General features: G+C 52.0%; 1 protein-coding gene across 11 annotated transcripts in view; it reads right to left on the bottom strand.

Annotated features, from left to right (window-relative positions):
• The window catches only part of PRRC2B (proline rich coiled-coil 2B), an 89,178-nt gene extending 72,752 nt beyond the window's left edge, over positions 1–16,426 (bottom strand). For all 11 annotated transcript variants that reach the window (XM_042964003.1, XM_042964007.1, XM_042964011.1 and 8 more), the window contains exon 1: positions 16,365–16,426. The gene's annotated coding sequence lies outside the window, so the exon portion shown is untranslated. The remainder of the gene's footprint in view (positions 1–16,364) is intronic.
• Between the last annotated feature and the right edge of the window lie 1,305 nt (positions 16,427–17,731).

Here is a 17,731-nt window from a genome sequence, read left to right as displayed (position 1 = left end):
GGACAAAGAACCGTACTAACGCTAGAACTTCGTAATAGGAAAAACCGGCAGCACAGTATACAGAAACTACAACTGTTGTGTAAATCCAAACTCTTCTAAATTTTTTTAACTTTAATTTCAATAGAAAAAATGAAAAATAAAGTGAAGAAAATCTCAGGAAATTAACAAAGAGATGAACGCTAGTCTTTCCATCAACCCAAAATTAAAGGATGAACCCAGGAGTCCAAATTTAACCAGGAGTGATAAAAACAGAGAGGAAAACAGGGGAGAAGAATTTATCAAATGAAAAAACCATGAAAAATCCCCAGAGCTGAAGTGCCCAAGATTGCAAGGGCACCCCTAGTGCTCAGAATAACGGACGTGAAAAGAACAGAGTACAAGGTGACATTCCAGTATTATGAGGTACAAAGAGAAGAACCCCAAAGTTTATGAAAGCACCCCACGTACCAGGTAGAAGCAATGAGAACAGCCATGAAGACTCATGAACAACAATGATGTGTGTCTGCATTTCTCATCCACATCATTCCCCTCCCTGGAAAAGGAGTTTCAACCTAGAATCCAATACTCAGCTGACCAAATCAAACACGGGCATAGAAAAAGATACTTTCAGACTCACATGAGGACTCAAAACATATACCTTCACAGAAAGTTCCAGAGGAATATACTCTAACAAACGAGAGAGCAATCCAACACAGAAGCAAACGTCATAGATGCTAATTCTCCCTTCCTCTTTCCTAGAGGAAAAGTGATCCCGTCCTTCCCCAGCCTGAGGGGGCTGACCCACACCCTGCTGGGGGCGGGGGGTATGCAGGGTCTAGAAGCCCACTCCCCTGGCTGGGCTGGGCTGTAGGCTCAGCGGCTCAGCATGGGTTCATGACCCACCCAGACAATTAACATACCTGGTTCCTCTGTCAATAACGTCCTCGTGGTTCAAGGCAGCTTAAGACGGTTGCAATTACTTGATGTTCAAATTACCCAACTGGTACACACATGGGATCCAGGAAACAAGGGATCCAGCACAGAGGGACAAGGTCCCAGGATGACATGCAAAGGAAGCCCAAGATGGCCACTGCACGACAGGCAAGAAGACGGTTCCAGGAGGTAAACAGAGCTCACAACTACCTAATGTATCTGTGCAATCTGAAAACAGCATTTGCTGCATTTTACTGAGCATGTGCAAAAAAGGAGAAGATTCAAGTTTTATTGTCATTCAATTTATCAACCAATGTATCCGTTCTGGTGTGCTTTCCCACGTAAGGAATTTTGTCTCACCTGAAATTGGAGGATATTCTCCTATGTTTTCTTCTAGAAGCTTTACTGTCTCATCTTTCATGGTCAGCTCGATGCTCTATGTAACCCTGATTCTGGATATGATTTGAGGCAGAAGATTCATTTTCCCAGTACCTTTTTTGAAAAGGCCATCTTTTCCCTTTGTCGTGAGGCACCCTTGTCGTAAAAGGCCTTCTGTGAAGTCTGTTTCAAGACCTCTCTTCTAACAGCCTATTGTCTATCCTTCTGACAACACTGTGCTGCCCTAATTACTGCAGCTTTTATAAAGTCTTGACATCTGGTAGGATAAATCCTTCAGCTTTGCTATTCTTCAAGACTGCTTTATTCTTGGCTCTCCGCATTTTCGTATAAATTTCAGAATCAGTTTGTCAATTTCCAAACAAAACAACAACAATAAAAGAAAGCCTGCTGGGATTTTTACCGAAATTACATGGAACCCAGAGTTCAAATTCGGGAGAACTGACATCTTCACAAGGCCAAGCGCTGGTGATAGGCGTGGCCAGGACAGCTGCCCCGCCCTGCCAGTGGACGTGCCCATTGGTAAAATCACTGGAAAACTGGCAGCCATCCATTAAAGCCACACATATGCCGACCCTGCGACCCAACCTTCCCATTTCTGGGTACGTACCCAACAGAACAAGTTCGCACACACGTCCAGGGATCTTTGTTTGAAGGTGCACGGCAGCATCATTCGGGAATAGCTCAAAATGGAAACTAACAGAAGCTAAAAGTCTATCACCACTAGAACAAATAAATATCATACCCACATAATGGAATGCTACTCAACAATGGGAATGAATAAACTGTCACACACAAACCACACTGATGAAACTCACAGATATCATGCTGAATGAAAGCACGTACAAAAAAGAAGCAGAACAGAGAGTCATTTTACAAGCATCAGGGGGCAATCCGTAACGAAAACACGGACTGGCGCAAATCTATATATGCAGAGTAACTTCAAAACGGAAAAAAAAAAAAAAAAAGGCATTGAAAAAAATCATTGTTAAATAGAAAACACTGGGAAAAAAATCTCTGCACCTTGGTGGATAAAGCCCACTCAAAAGAGAGAAGATAACAGATGGTCTGATTAAGGTAGATCAGCCAACATGTTCAGAAAGGGACTACATGGCACCCGCCTGACCGGGTCGATGAAGCGCGCAACTCTTGGTCTCTGGGTTGTAAGTTCAAGCCCCACGTTGGGGGGCAGAGATTACTTAAAAATAAAGTCTTTAAAAAAAAAAAAGAAAGAAAGAAAGAAAGAAAGAAAGAAAGAAAGAAAGAAAGAAAGAAAGAAAGAAAGAAAGAAAGAAAGAAATTACTACACATGAAACTTTAAGGAAAAACCCAAATTCTGAAAAGCAAAACTCTCTGACCACAGTGCAATAAAAGAAGACATAATGAAAGCAGAAGTAAAAAAGAACACTACCGGCTGGAAAACTTAAAACACTCTTAAAAAATTCTGAATCAAAGGGAAATTCAAAACCATAGATGCAGAATCCCTAGAAAACCACAAATGGAGGAGAGAACACTACACTATCAAAACTTTTAAAACAAATTTATACTCAAAGGAAATTTAATAATCTAAAAACTTTAAATTTCCTTTTTTTTTAAATTTTTGTCTATTTATTATTGAGAGACAGAGAGACACGGAGCATGAGCAGAGGAAGGGCCAAGAGATGGAGAGATACAGAATCCAAAGCAGGCTCCAGGCTCCGAGCTGTCAGCACAGAGCCTGACGCGGGGCTCAAACTCACAAACCGCGAGATCATGACCTGAGCCGAGGTCGGACACTTAACCAACTGGGCCACCCAGGTGCCCCAAAAAACTTTAAATTTCCAAGAGAAAAGAATGAGATTAAATTAAGCATCCAATTCTAGAACTCAGAAAAAGACACAATGGAATGCAAAGGAAAGCAGAAACAATGAAGAAAAATGAACCGAAAATAATGAAATGAATTTAACTGAATACGTTGGAATAAAATGGAATTAAAAATAGTTCTTTGAACCAAGAAATAAAACAGATAAACCACTGAGAAACAGTTATTTGTACCTCATTTCACAGACAGGACACCAAGTCTGGGAGGTTAAAAGACTGGCCCGAGGTCACTATCAACAAGTTAGGACGTTGTAAAACCTGAGCGTAAACCCAGCTCAGTCTGACATTCAGGTCTGCTCTGAAGCATGGACCCATGTGGCCACCAGAATAAAATGCCCACAGTACCCCCCAGCTCTCCCAGTGCTCCTGGGGCCGTGGTGAGTGTACAGGTCAAATGTGGGCTGGGGTGGGGTCTGAGGAGGCACCACGTCAGGTGAGGGACTCTAACAAGAGTCCTGTGGCCCCAGCGGGTGTGCCAGCAAGTGGGGGGGTGGGGAGGACGGAGAGAGAGGGAGACACAGAATCCAAATCGGGGCTCAAACTCAGGAACCGTGAGTCGGAAGGACGCTTAACCGACGGAACCACCCAGGTGCCCCTACAGGGGTCTGTCTTGAGTCTCTAAGCCACCGTACCTGAATGGTTCCAGGGACCCTGTCATCACTCCTGACCAACTTAAACTCTGTTATGGCTCCTTTCTTCATGGGCCATGGGGTCAGTCACTACACGCCCAGCTCACAGGCACACAGGAACGGGCTGAAGCCTGCAGAAGAGTCTGCTAGAAATCCATAAGCAGTCTGCAGAGCTCCCAGCCAACCTCACCTTTTGAACATACAGTTAATTTAGTGAGAGGAAAAAAAAAAAAAGACAATTTCAATTTACAGCTGGAGACGGACACTCGGGATAGACTTGCCACACACAGGCCTCCCTCTCCAGGGTCAAAACTTACCAAGGACTGGGTGCATGGGTGGCTCAGTCTGCTGAGCATCTGACTCTCGATTTCGGCTGAGGTCACGATCTCAGAGTTCATGAGATCCAGCACAGAGCCTGCTTGGGATTCTCTCCCTCTCCCTTTGCCCCTTCCCCATGAACACTCTTTCAAGTGCTCTCTCTCTCTCTCAAAATAAATGAACAGTGGAAAAAAAGAAAAAAGAAAAAGAAAAACTTACCACGGACCTGGCAAAAAAAAAGAAATACACCTTTATTTCAGTTTCTCCTTCCTTTTCTACCTCCCGTTAACGGTAAATTAGCAAGTGAGAAGCACTTTGCAAATGCCACCAAAATCCATGTTCTATATCGTAAGGTCTGATTGAGCAGAGAACAGAAACCGAGACGGCATTTGAATTGGATTGTTCTTTCTAACCAGATCAACAAAGCGGTTTCCAAGGGCCATGAACAGAGACACATGACTGAATCAGGTGGATTCCTGTGAACCGTCAGGGCCCCAACACCAGGAGCGGGGGCACTTGGGATGAGGCTGACCAAAATACTGACCCTGGGCGAAGCTGTTGCCGGAAAAGAGCCAGTAATGCGCGAGCTGCCCAGTCCTGGCCCCGACCACCCACAAGCACGCATGTTTGTTACACCTGTACGCCCTTCGCAACCAGTACCCGTTACTACCCCGCATCCAGTGTAACAAATGCAAATAACACGACACGTCAATCCAACTCACTAACGTGGCGGACGTCCTCCATACCGTTTCTTCTCAGCTCGCGCAAACCTAGCAGCGGCCCGGGGTCTTGGAGTTTCAGCCCACCAACGTGGGAAGTTTCCGTATTATGCCGTAGCTCACTCTCTTAGTACACTGGGGTCATCTTCCCAAGAAAACACATACAGATCCATCTCATCGTCTGAATGCCTAATCGTATTTCACGGTGTAGCTGTGCCTTTACCCACTGCCCTACAGACAGATACAGAAACGACTTCCAGCTGTGTGCTATGACAAATAATGCTCCAGCCGGCATCACACTCCACACGCCTATACGCACTCGGGCCAACACTTGCGGACCATCTGACATTTCCACGGAGCAGGTTTCCAGTTTGTGCCCAAGGAGCTGAGAGGCAGCAGATGAGAGCTGTCACCCCGCCCCGCGCTGCGGACTCCAGACCCCTCCCCCGGTGAACCTCACGGGGGACAGATGCCCTCTGGCAGGGGCGCCCTGAGGGCTGCAGAACGCGCCCCACTTGCGACAAGACGAAGACCCCATCTTGCAGCCCTCCTCCAACGGTGGCACTCTCGTGGCTGCACCCTGAGGAGGCAGGGCGGGGGGCAGCAGTGGCCTCCTGACAAGCCCCAAAGGAGACTCCCTAGCAACAAGCCATGCCACCCGGAGGTGACGGGCCCTTTGATCCGGCGAGGAAATACTTCACCAGGCCGCCTCAGTCACGGTCACGACTGCACAGAGGACCCTGCTAACCACCGCAGAGGTGGGTGTCCTAACTATCACCCCCACGTGGAGGCCACAGGTGAAGGAAGAACAGGCCCAGGTCACTCCGTTCTGTGTTCTGTCACTCAGCGACTCATGGCGACCCAGAGGCGAGCCACACACACCAGGGGGTGTGCTTACGCAGAGACGTTTCATCAACAACTCAGCCCCTGCAAATCCACCTTCTCTTTGAAGAAAATAAATTAACAAACCCAAATATGCTGAAGGCGGGGGCGGGGGGGGGGGGGCGCTAAAAGGGCTCGGTTGGTTTAAATGATCTCCAACAAAGCCCAAAGCACTAGAGCCCCGGAACCCACAGGCTATTTATTCCCCAAGCCTCAGACACCACAGGAAACCCAGGATGATTACAGCCACTGGGCCTCCAATCGGGCAAGACCGGGTCTGAAGTAACAAAAAGGAAGAACCCAAAAATAAGGGCCAAGTGTCCCCAGGGGCTCTCACGGGCGCGCCAAGCCAGTCACAGGTCAAAAGGAACATGTGCGCCCACGGCCGACACACCAACTCCACTCACTCGTTATTCGTAACGGGTCTTAGAGACGTCACCCCCACCGATGGAGCTCTATTCTCGCAAATCCCGGGCCCCCTCCCGGCTCCGTCGTCTCGGCCACCATCCCCGAACTACCACAGGCCGTGTGTGCTGCTCTCTACCCTAACAAGTTCGCACCACAGACCACACGGCCCACCTCGCTCCCCACTCCCCGTGTCAACACCGAATCGCATCGCACAACCGCAAGATCTCTGCAGGGCCACGCTGGCTCATTAGATCTCCTCTTGCCACTCATGACTCACCCGGGGTGCAGGGAACTACGAGGGCCTTTTGCTTTGTTCCTTAAGAGAACAAGAAAGGACCCCCGTGATAATATATACATTATATAAACATACAATATAGGAAATATTATCTAAATCTGTGACCCAGGCAATCATACATTTAACATATACGTTAAATATACAACATATATGGACACCACATATAAAATGTCTTTTATTTACCTTTGTTTATATTAAGATATACCTATAAGCACCTATTAGCTCCTATTTTCCAGTGGTCACTTCCGATTTAGAATTCATATGCATAAAGCCTTCCCATTAGTGGAAGACAAAATTGCTCTCCAGACAGCACTCATCAACTGATCTGAAAAAGGGATGGCGGCCTATGGCCATCCCACCCCGAAGGTGCCCTATCTCATCGGAAAGCAGAATAGTGGGCGGGAAGAAGTGACTCATTTTCTACTTTGGGCACTTCTAAAGCGTTCGGGCATTTTTGTAACAAGCCTGTGTCATTACTGATACATTGTTTTTAAGGTCTGGGTAAGCTGAGCAATACAGAATCGACACCTTACACCGTTTGAGCTGAGTAGGTGCCGTGGTCACCGCCACACCGTGTGACAGGTTTCATCCCCATCTGGCAGGAAGCGGAGGCTCGAAGGGATGAAGGGCACTTGTTCAAGGTCCTCCAGCAAGTAGATGGAAATGAACGCTCCCGTTTGCCTGATGCCGAGACAGGTCGTAGCCCAGCAAGCTGCAGGGCCTCCCTTGCACCCGTCAACTGCCTGAGTGCACCTATCTCTATTCCTAGCAAGACATTTACCTGCAACAGCACAGGGCGCCAGCAAGTGACCAGATGCCAGTATTTACCTTGAACGAAGACAAGTATGGCAGAAAGTGCTCCGATGCACCTGCCCCTCGGGGAGGCCCCTGCTTAAGGTGTCTGAGCTCCTGGAGGTGAAGACGGGGGCTATCTGATTTGGGTCTAAGTCTTCTGCACGTAGCACAGGACTTAGCACACTATTAGAAACAGCCACATCTAGTAAACAAATGAGCCCCAAGTGTATACGCCTGCCTACTCCAAACCCCCAGGCCCTTGGCTAGTGCTGTATCCAGGAACCATTAATAGCTACTGTTTACTGCGAGCCTGCTTGCCTCGTGCCTGGTACCTTCTACACACTTTGGTACAGGACCCACTGGATCCCTCCCCCTTCCAGGAGGATGGCATTACTACCCCCCGTTTTGCAGACAAGAACAGAGACTCCAAAAGATTAAATAACCTTAAATCACCCAGCTCGCAAGTGGATGGACGAACCTGGATATGAAGCCAGTGGACCTCGAAGCCGAGGGCTACTCTCCATCAGGAAAGGGAGCAGAGGAGAGGGCAAGGCATTCCCAACCCTGCCAGCGACTGCTTCCAGTTCAAGCTAACAATAACAGCCCTCAAGGGCAGGAGCAGTGTAATCCCAAAGGGTACCTCCCCTGGGTACAAGCACAAATCCTTCCCAACCCCGCCTGATGAAATACCATCCAGGCACTTCCAGGGGCTTCCTTTCTGCAGTCACTTCGCCCAGGAAGTGTGATTTCCTTGAGTAGCTAGAAGGGAGAGAGACGTGGGCCCTGAAGCCAAGTGGTTGAGCAGATCTGCCTAAGAGCCATTAGCAGGAAATGCAACGGAGAGCTGGCCTCCAGGTAAGTTCCACACAGTAAGAAATATTAACAGCAACAAAACCACCAAGGGCTGCAAAACGGGAGCCTCAGAAATCTCCAGAGAGGCTAGGCTCCAGTGTGTAAAGGCTGGAAGAAAACATCTGTGCCAAGAGGCTACCTGTGCCTCTCTCCACAACCTCCTTCTGGTTCCCACCCCGACCTTCCCCCAGTGAGGTGCCCAGGGCACCACTCCAGCACCAGAAGACCACAGTGAATACTGCTTCCATAAAAAAACCCTAAGATTCGACACTGACTACTAGAGCAAGTCCGAAACAGTGACTGCTTTTGATTTGGGAAACCGTGCTCATTCATCCAAAAGGACAAGTTAAAGGCTCTAGGGTTAGTAAAGTCCACAGTCCAGAAACACCCGCTCTCAGATTTATACTATTACTTACAAATGGGCACAAAGTTGGGTTTAAACTTATTCTTATTCCTGAGAGAGAGAGGGAGAGAGAAAGTGTGAGTGGGGTAGGGGCAGAGAGAAAGAGACACAGAATCCGAAGCAGGCTCCAGGCTCTGAGCTGTCAGCACAGAGCCCGACGCGGGGCTTGAACCCACGAACCGCGAGATCATGACCTGAGCTGAAGTCGTATGCTTAACCCACTGAGCCTCCCAGGTGCCCCCGACACAAAGTTTTTTGAAGAGGAATTTAGCAGAATTCTTTCCAAAATGCTATTCATCTCGAAGGGTCCACACTACAGAAACACATGCAATTATGTACAAATTATACATTTCTCAAGAGAAAACTGGCAGAATTTTACCAAAACTGTGCAATATCCAAAAGTCAGAAACAGCCCCAATGTCCACCAATGGGAAACAGATTAAACCAAGTGTATGCACAAAACATCCTCTGCATTGCTAAAACAGACGACGTAATCCATCTGTACGGACTGTCGTGGGCATACGTGTGCACAATTTTTTTCTGGAAGGAATGACAAACTTCTCACGGTGGTTTCTCTACAGAGAGACTGGGGAAGAGCCCTTACACTTTTAATACAGCTTAACTTTCCTAACTGTTTTCTTGAAAAAAGTCAACTGGAAATATCTGAGTCGTGGAATTACTAGCTGTTTTTGTTTTTCTTCATACGCTTGTAGACTTTTTAAAAGCTTCAGAAGTATTATTTTAAAAATGTTAGCAGCGTAACACACTGGTACGCATTAATATGAAAACGTGCTCTTGATGTGTTTAAGAACGCATGTCGTGGGGGGCGCCTGGGTGGCTCAGCGGGTTAAGCGGCCCGCTCCGGGTTTCGGCTCAGGTCATGATCTCCCACTGACAGTGCAGAGCCTGCTTGGAATCCTCTGGAGAGCACTCGCACGCTCTCTCTCCGCCCTTCCCCCCGCCCTTCCCCCCGCCCTCAAAATAAATAAACTTAAAAAAAAAAAAAGACTCGAGTCTGGGAGGATAAACACACTGAGCTGTAAACAGTAGTTACTGCCTGGAAAGCTAGAGGAAAGAGCTTTCATTTTCCCTCACACACTTGCTTTTTCTCTTTCTTAATGAGTGTGTATACTTTTGTAATTAATTTTCTATCAGGGGAAAAAAAAAATTCCACTTTCTGCCTTAGGACAACGTTTCCACTGTCCCCAGCTATTTCCGAACACTCAGCCCATTCACTCCCCTGGCAGGTCGGCCAGGCAGCACCGCTCCCAGACAGGCCTATGTTTCTGTAGCGCCTGAAACAGAGCAGTTCTTTAAGCTCTGAACTGTATGTAAACAACACCTGCCGAAAAAAGCGCTGGAAGACACAAAGGAGCCGTGGAAAGAGTGGAAAGAGTGCCGGGGATGACCTCCTTTTCCCAGTTGGTCCTGCGGCAACGCATCCCATCCTTCTACACAAAGAGATGATCTCGAAGCCCCGGTGGGAGAAGTCAGCTCGCGCTTCCGAAGTCCTGTCTGCCCTCCCCCGGGCTGGCCACCAGCCACAGCAAAGTACTCGCCTAACAGGTTCCCGTCCAAAGGGCTCTCGAGTTCTGCAAAGCAAGCTGACCGGCAAGTTTTCTACCGTGGCTCACGCGGTTCTGATTCCAACTTAGAAACGCATTTTTAATACTCCAGGGGGCTTGGCGTACTGTTTTCAACAGGTGCCTGATTCTGTTTAAGAATTTTTTTTTTTTTTCTTAAAGCAATCTCTACACCCAACATGGGGCTCAAACTCACAACCCTGAGATCAAGAATCACATGCTCTTGGTCAGGTGCTGATTTCCAAGTCTGCTGTAGTTTCCAGAAGGTCTTCCCTGACCACCCCACACCCAGGCTGGGATGGCCTTGACTCCCACGCACCTCATCTGCAGCTCCAGTGCTTCCGCACCTGAGCCCCCTCCCTGTGTCAGACACCCGAGCACAGCAAACAGGAAACAGAATGCTGCTTCCTGGCCCCCCCTCCCTCACTCACCCCGCTGGGGAAAACGTACCCGTCAATAAAGAGCAAAACTGCATTCAAAAGCTGTCATCACTGACAGACGCAGGGGTAAACGAAATGTGATAGATAAACAGAGTATGGAATACTACTCGGCCACCAAGAGGAATGGAGTTCGAACACCCGCCACAGCCTGGGCAAACCCTGAAAGCATGAAGTCAGACACAAAAGGGCCAATAGGGTATGATTCCTCTCAGAGAGACATAAAGCAGACGGTCGCTGCCAGGGGCTGAGGGACGGGAAGTGAGCAGTCAGTGTTTGACGGGCACAGAGTTTCGGTTTGGGAAGGTGACAACTTTCTGGAGGGGGGTGGCGGTTACGCAACACTGTCAATGGACTTAACGCCACTGATCGTACACTTAGACATGGCTACAACGATAAACCTTACGTATATTTCACAATAAAATAACTGTTTAAGAAAGTGTATTTAAAGTTGTGAAAAGAACTACAGAGAACAGCAACGGAGGAAAGGAAAGAATCAAGGGAGGTGATGACACAATCGGGTTGAGAGGTCCGGAGGCCTCTTTAAGGAGGGGCTCGCTTTCTCCCCACTGGACAAGCTCCCAAGGAACACAAACGTGGCACCAACAGCCATGTGGCCTCAGACTGGTAAATGTCGAAGTCAAGACACTTGGTTCAGACCCAACCCAGTAGATGGATTAAAACCCCAAACTTCACTCTTCAGACAGCTCAGCCAGGACTGAAACAGCCAGGTCCGAGACACCCAGAACTTGGTGGCTCAGGCAGGAAGCCACCTTGGGAGTCAAAAGGGACAAGGGCTAAGGGAGAAAACAGAACTGAAGAAGGAGCCTGCATTCTCTCTGGCCAGGAAATGCCACTTATGGGAAATCATGAGCAACATACACCAAGATTTACATGGGAGGATGTGCCCTAAAATTTTGTTTACGTGAAGGAAAAATGGTAACAACAACTTAAATGTCTAATAACAGAGTTAAAAAAAAATCATGGCAAGTCCATATAAAGCAATTACACAGTTACTAAAATGTTTTCCGGGGGCCTAGTTGGCTCAGTCAGTGAAGCGTGCAACTCTTGATCTCAGGGTTGTGAGTTCAAGCCCCGTGTCGGGCAGAGAGCTTACTTAAAAAAAAAAATAAAATAAAGTAGGGGCGCCTGGGTGGCTCAGTCAGTTAGGTGTCCGACTCTTGGCTTCGGCTCAGGTCATGATCCCACGGTTTGTGGGTTCGAGCCCTGCATCAGGCTCTGTGCTGACAGTGTGGAGCCTGCCTGGGATTCTGTCTCTCCCTCTTTCTCTGTTCCTCCCTTACTTGTGCAGGCACGCACTCTCTCTCTCTCAAAATAAATAAACTTTAAAAAATTAAAAACATAAAATGAAATAAAATAAAAATATGTTCTCGATAAGTTAAGAAAATACACTCTAACGGCAAGAACTATAAACCATGGGGGCACCTGGGTAGCTCAGTCGGTTGAGTGTCTGACTTCGGCTCTGGTCAAGATCTCTCGGTTCATGAGTTCGAGCCCCACCTCGAGCTCACTGCTCTCAGCGCAGAGCCTCTGTCCCCCTCTCACGGCCCCTCCTCCATCTGTTCTCTTTCAAATCATAAATATAAACATTAAAAAAACCAAGAACTATAAATTGTGAACAGCGTATATAGTATTTGCCTAACTTTGAAAAAACAAATACGTAAGCAAAGGAAAAAAATACACCAGTCTTTTCTGTAGTTCTCTCCATATGGTGAGCTTAGAGGTGTTTTATATTTTTTTATCTTTATTCTTTCAGTATTTCCCTTTTTTTCTCTTTAATAAAGATGTTATTCTTATGAATAGGGAAAAACGTACTCCTAGGGCCTTGCACAACGCCTGGCAAACAGTACACGCTCAAGGAGTAGCTGGTGCAGGACAGCGACTCTTAAAGGCGCTACATACTGCCTCGCCACACCGCCGCTGAGAGGGAGAAAGGATCCAGAGCCCGAGCTCCAAAACCAGCTGCAGAGGTGGGAGAAGAACGTGCTCTCAGAGGGAACGCGAAGGGCCGCCAGCAACCTAAGATAGACCTCACTCTGCCCACAGACCGCTCCCGCTGCAGGCAGAGAGCTCTACAAACCAGTGCGGCTGCCAGCATCATACAGAAGCAACCCAGCCCTCGGCTCAGGCCACACGGGGCGGGGGACAAAAAACAAAATCAACAAGTACAGCTAACAGCAACACTCAACCCGGACTTCTGGCTCAAGTCACCAGAGCAAGCCTCTCTCCCGGGGCCGAGGCTTCGCACACGCCAGCCACAGACACGATCGGTGACACAGATCGGACAACGGAGCCGGGGTCTTGGAGCTCCCAGGTGAGGCGGCCTGGTCCAGACGGCACCTTTGAAGCCGAAAAGCTTGTCATCCACAATTTCCGTCCACCAGAAAGCTCTCAGTCTTTCTCATCCGTCCTGAGCACCACAAGCTTTATTCCTCCGTCCAAATGACAGACCAAAGGTTCCCAAGTCCACACGAGGCCCAGAAAAAAACGAGACTTTCTTAAGAAACTTGAGTTACGACTTGAAAAGCAGTCTGGTTACCCCTGACCAAACTCTTGAGATTCAGAGGCACAAAGCCCCACAGCTCTCTGCCGGAGACTATTTTTCAAGGGGAGCGCACAGCTTTAAAATCTAGTGTAGACAGGCCCCACTTAAGATCTGCCTGCCCATAACAAGACACATACGCTTGATAGTAGAGAAGCCTCATTATCAAATTTAGAAATACATGTCCTGACCCACCCGGCCTATTCTGGTGTGAAACAGAAACCAACACAGAAATGATCAATCTTAAATGGTAGAATAATGAGACATCCAACCAGCACACAGCCATTAGCAACATGAGTCAGGACTTTGTGCAAGCCAAAAAAAAAAGAAAAAGAAAAATCTTTCAAGTACAATAAAATAATCCTTCAGGAGAAAAGAGAACTGAAATTTAAAAGGGGGTGGGGGATGGTGAAGGGGCACAACAAAAAAATCCCTCGGCAGGGCCCCAGGCAACCAGTCGGTGCTGGAACTAGTTCTGACTTGCCATTCCTGAAATTCTACTCTCCCAGGGCTTTCTGGCTCTCCCTTCCCCAGGCTCTTTCTTTACCCATTTGGGCTTGAAGGAGACTGCAAAGGACCCAGGCCGCTGCAGGCAGGCCCCCACAATGGGCAGAAACGTGGCCCCTCCAGGAAGCCTTGGGTAACTGAAATTCACAGGTAATCCAAAAGCTTAAGGGGAAGGACAGCGGATTCTTCTCCTTCCCTAAGTAATAGTGCAGGGCCAGACCTGGCCACAATGAAATCAGACAGAAAAGACAGGCCAAGAGGCAGGAAGCTGGGAAAACTAAAGACAGGGCCCCCCGCTAAGATGTCTTCAGTCCCGCAGCCAGTGGGCCTGGAGGAGGTTCCAAGGAGGCTTAAAAAAAAAAAGAGAGAACACAACAAAACCAAGATGGTTGGGGGAATGCCAGAGTGTACCAAAACAACTGCCCAGGAGACTGCAGAAGCACAGTAAGCCCAAGCGGAGCGTCTCCAGGGCCGTTTCCAAACATGCTACAGGTGTGGCCCAGACATAACCTGGGTCTCGGCCCTCACCCATGACCGAGACCCGGGGTCAGTTTCCCTTGCATTAGCCTCAGTCCTCCCTATGGTCTCTAATAAACACCCCGGGGCAGCCTAGCTGCTCTAGGCCGTTCTGTTGCTTCCAGGCCCCGAGTAGTGGCCGTGACACGCAAATACTAGCTAAGGATAGAATCTGGGGTGGGGAAGTCACGGCGCCATCAGCCAGGAGAACAGGAGAAAAAGTTCAGGAGCCGAGAAAGGATGAGAAAAGCGGGAAATCAACAAGAACGAGATACATTCTCGTCACCCTCCCACAGAACGAAGCGGTTTGCTGTACAAACAGAATATGAGGCTCACAAGAGCCCCAACAGACGCTCCAGGCAAGGCATGATCATTCCCATTTCACAGATGCAGGAGCCGCGGCTCAGAGACTTGCCGAGGGCAAGCCGGTGAAGACCAGAATGCAGGCTCCAGGAGAGACACTTGCCCGAGCAGGCACAGGCTCCCCAAGTGGTCATCTGCCATCCCCAAAGGAAAGCAGTCATCCTCCAAAGTCCCCGGCCTCTGCTTGTTCTCGGTATCTCTCACTGTTCTAAGTCTGCCTTACACAAAGCCGGAAACGTGCCTGGGAGGGGGGCAAGCAGCCCAGACCCGAGGACCCGGACTTACAACCATCGGTTCCTGGGAGCTCCACACGCTACTCTCTCCCACCCTTGTCTCCCCATAGAGGCTGAGCACCGAACAAGCCAAGTGCTCCGGAGACGTTCGGTGCCTTCGATGCCTCTCCCGTCCACGCCTTAGCCCAGCACCTGTGGCATCTGCACCAGCTCCGTCAGGTCAGTCAGCCCTACGGGTGGCATCACGGTGGCTAAATTCCATCCTGGGGCTTGACGGCAGTTACAGAAACTACTGCTAAACGCTCACCTGCGGGCCGGGCCCTTCCAGATCTTTCACCACCTCCCTAACTCTACAAGGTGGGGGACGCGAAATGTAGGCCAATGACGGCTCTCTGAACCCTAGATTTCTCTGGCAGAAGGATCTGCACCCCAAAGCCTGGGCCCCCCCAGGCCCTCTTTGCACCACACCACTGTATACCGAGCTAAAAGGCTCAGATTCGGAGAAACCACGCTCGGACTTCACACGGCTGGTTCCAAAAACCAAACTGGATAAATGTATACACAGCCACACAAAATGCACAGAAAATCTTAAGGGGGAGGGGGGGAGGGCCAATTTAACAACCCCGTAAACCAAAGGCTTCTAAAGGTTTCTCCCTGGCAGCCATTGAGCAAATGACACAGTCTGGGGAGCCTCCCCAGCCCCCGTTTCCCCCCACTTCCTCCGAGCTACCCATTCCCTCGAAAAACACCTCCTCTCCTCGCCGAAAGGTGGGCTCGGGCCTCCCACGGTATTGAGAGAGAGAGAGAGAGGGAGGAGAGAGAAAACCGCCTTCCAGCTTTGTGTGTGGGCAAATCCACTCCAGAGGCCCACGGTCTCAACAGCGCTGTTCCTCACTCAGGCGAAAGGGGGGGAAAAGAAAAAAGAAGGAAGGAAAAATCCCCATCTGGCAGGCCCCGAGGAGCGACATCCTGTTTATTATTAAACACGCTCAGTAACAGAGCATGGAGTATTTCGAAAATAATCCCGTCGCTGGCGCACCGAAAGGGCGGCCGGCGGCGGCGAGCCCCCTGCCCCCCGCGCGCCCCCGGCCGGCGACTCCGCGAGGGGGAGGGGCACCGCCGCGCCCCCCGCCGCCGCCGCCGCCCCCCACACCGCCCGCCGGGGAATGGGGGGAAGGGGGGGCGCCCCGACCCCGGGACTCCCGGGCGGGGTGGGGCCTCTGCAGGCCGGCCCGGGGGGAGGGGGGGGCGGCGGGGGGCGCAGGAAGGCCGCCCCGGCTACTTCCAGGCCAGCGGGGCGCTCCGGGCCGCCGGCCCCCGGCGGGCGGGAGGCGGCCCCGGGACGCGGCGACCCCCCCCCCCCCCCGCCCCGCCCCGCCGGCCCCGACCCCGCCGCCCGCCCAGGCCGCGCGGCGCCGCACAACAATGGCGAGCCCGGGCCCGGCCGCCCGCCGCCCCCAGGCCGCCCCGCCCGGCCCCGCGGCCCTCGCCCCGGCCGGCGGGGCCCAGGCGGCGGCGCGCTCGCGGACGGCGGGCGGCCGGGCCCGGGCTCGCCGCTGTCAGTCGGTCGGTCTGCCGCCGCCGAGACAAAGCCCCGCCGGGCCGCGCCGCCTCCATCTTAGCGCCCGACCGCCGCCCCGGCCCCCGGCCCCCGGGCCCCGGCCCGCGCCGCCACCCCGCCGCCCCGGCCCACCTGGTCTGGTTCCGCGGGCGCGACTGGGCCGGGCGATGGCGGTCGGGCGGCGGTCGGGCGCGGAGGCGGCGGGATGGCGGCGGATTGCGAGGCGGCGGCGCGGCTGCTCGCTCCCTCGCTCCCTCCCTCCCTCCCGGGCTCGCTCGTCGCTCGCTCGCTCGCTCGCTGGAGCCTCGGAGCCTGTGTCTCGCCGCTCGCCTCCCTCTCGCGCTCGGCTCCCCGCCCCCCGCCTGCCGCCGCCCCCGCCTCCTCCGGGCCTCCTCCTCCCGCCGCCCGCCCGCCCGCAGCCGCGCCTCGGCCCGCGCAGCGCCCCCTGCCGCGCCGCCCGCCCGCCCGCCCGGAGGGGGGGTGGGGGGTGGGGCTGGGGGCCCCGGGAGGGGAGGGGCCGGGCGGCGGGGGGGAGGGGCGCCGGAGGGAGGCGGGGGACCCCCCCCCCCCAGGAGGCGAAGGGGCCGGGCAGCGGAGGGGAGCGGCACGGGAGAAGGGGGTTTGGGGTTCGGGGGAGACGGAGGGGAAGGGGCACCGGAGAAGGGGGGGGCGGGCTGGGGTCCCGGGAGGGGAGGGGAGGGGAGGGGAGGGGCCGGGCAGCGGGGGCGGGGGAGGGGCACGGGAGGAGCGGGGCTGGGGTCCCGGGAGGGGAGGAGCCGGGCAGCGGACGGGAGGGGCACGAGAGAAGTGGGGGGCTGGGGTCCCAGGGGGACAGAGGGGAACGGGTACGAGAGATGGGGGGCTAGGGTTCTGGGGTGGCTGAGGGGGCTAAGGGGGGAAGGAAAAGGGCCGGAATTGGGGCTGGGAGACGAGGGGCGGAAGCTGGGAGAAGGCGGTCTGGGAAGCGGGTGGACTTGGGATGGAGGCCCAGAGAAGGGGTCCGGGGAGAGAAGGGGACGGGGTTCTTAGGGAGGGGAAGGGGAGGCGGTCCTGGGGAGGAGGTTGGGGCGAGCCGGGGGAGGGGGGCGGGGAGGAGTGGTCCGGAAGAAGGGCTGGGCTAGAGAGGGAGAGGGCCTGAGGTGGTGAGGCCCAGACGGAAGAAGGGCTGAGAAGGGAGGGGGTTTGAGCCTGGATCCCCGCCCCCTCCCCTTCAGCACTGCCGCGCCTCCTGACCGACCGTGAGCCCGGATTTTGTTATAGGATATGTACACAGAGAGGAAACAGAAACAATACATTGTTAATTCAAAAGCAAGGTTGTTGCACGATATAGATACTTTATCCGTTTTTGGAAAATGAGGAATAATAAGCCAATCGTCTTCGGTGTTTGTGTACTTGCGTCAATGCAAAACAAAAGGTCTGGGAGAATGCACTCTTGTCTCGGTTACCTCTGCAGTCTGAGGTCTGGAGAGCCAAGACTTCTCGCTTTTCATTCTCAATAC

The sequence above is a fragment of the Panthera tigris genome, chromosome D4, assembly GCF_018350195.1.
Source record: "Panthera tigris isolate Pti1 chromosome D4, P.tigris_Pti1_mat1.1, whole genome shotgun sequence".
In the NCBI taxonomy this organism is placed as follows: domain Eukaryota; kingdom Metazoa; phylum Chordata; class Mammalia; order Carnivora; family Felidae; genus Panthera; species Panthera tigris.
This window is presented reverse-complemented; position numbering and strand designations above follow the sequence as displayed.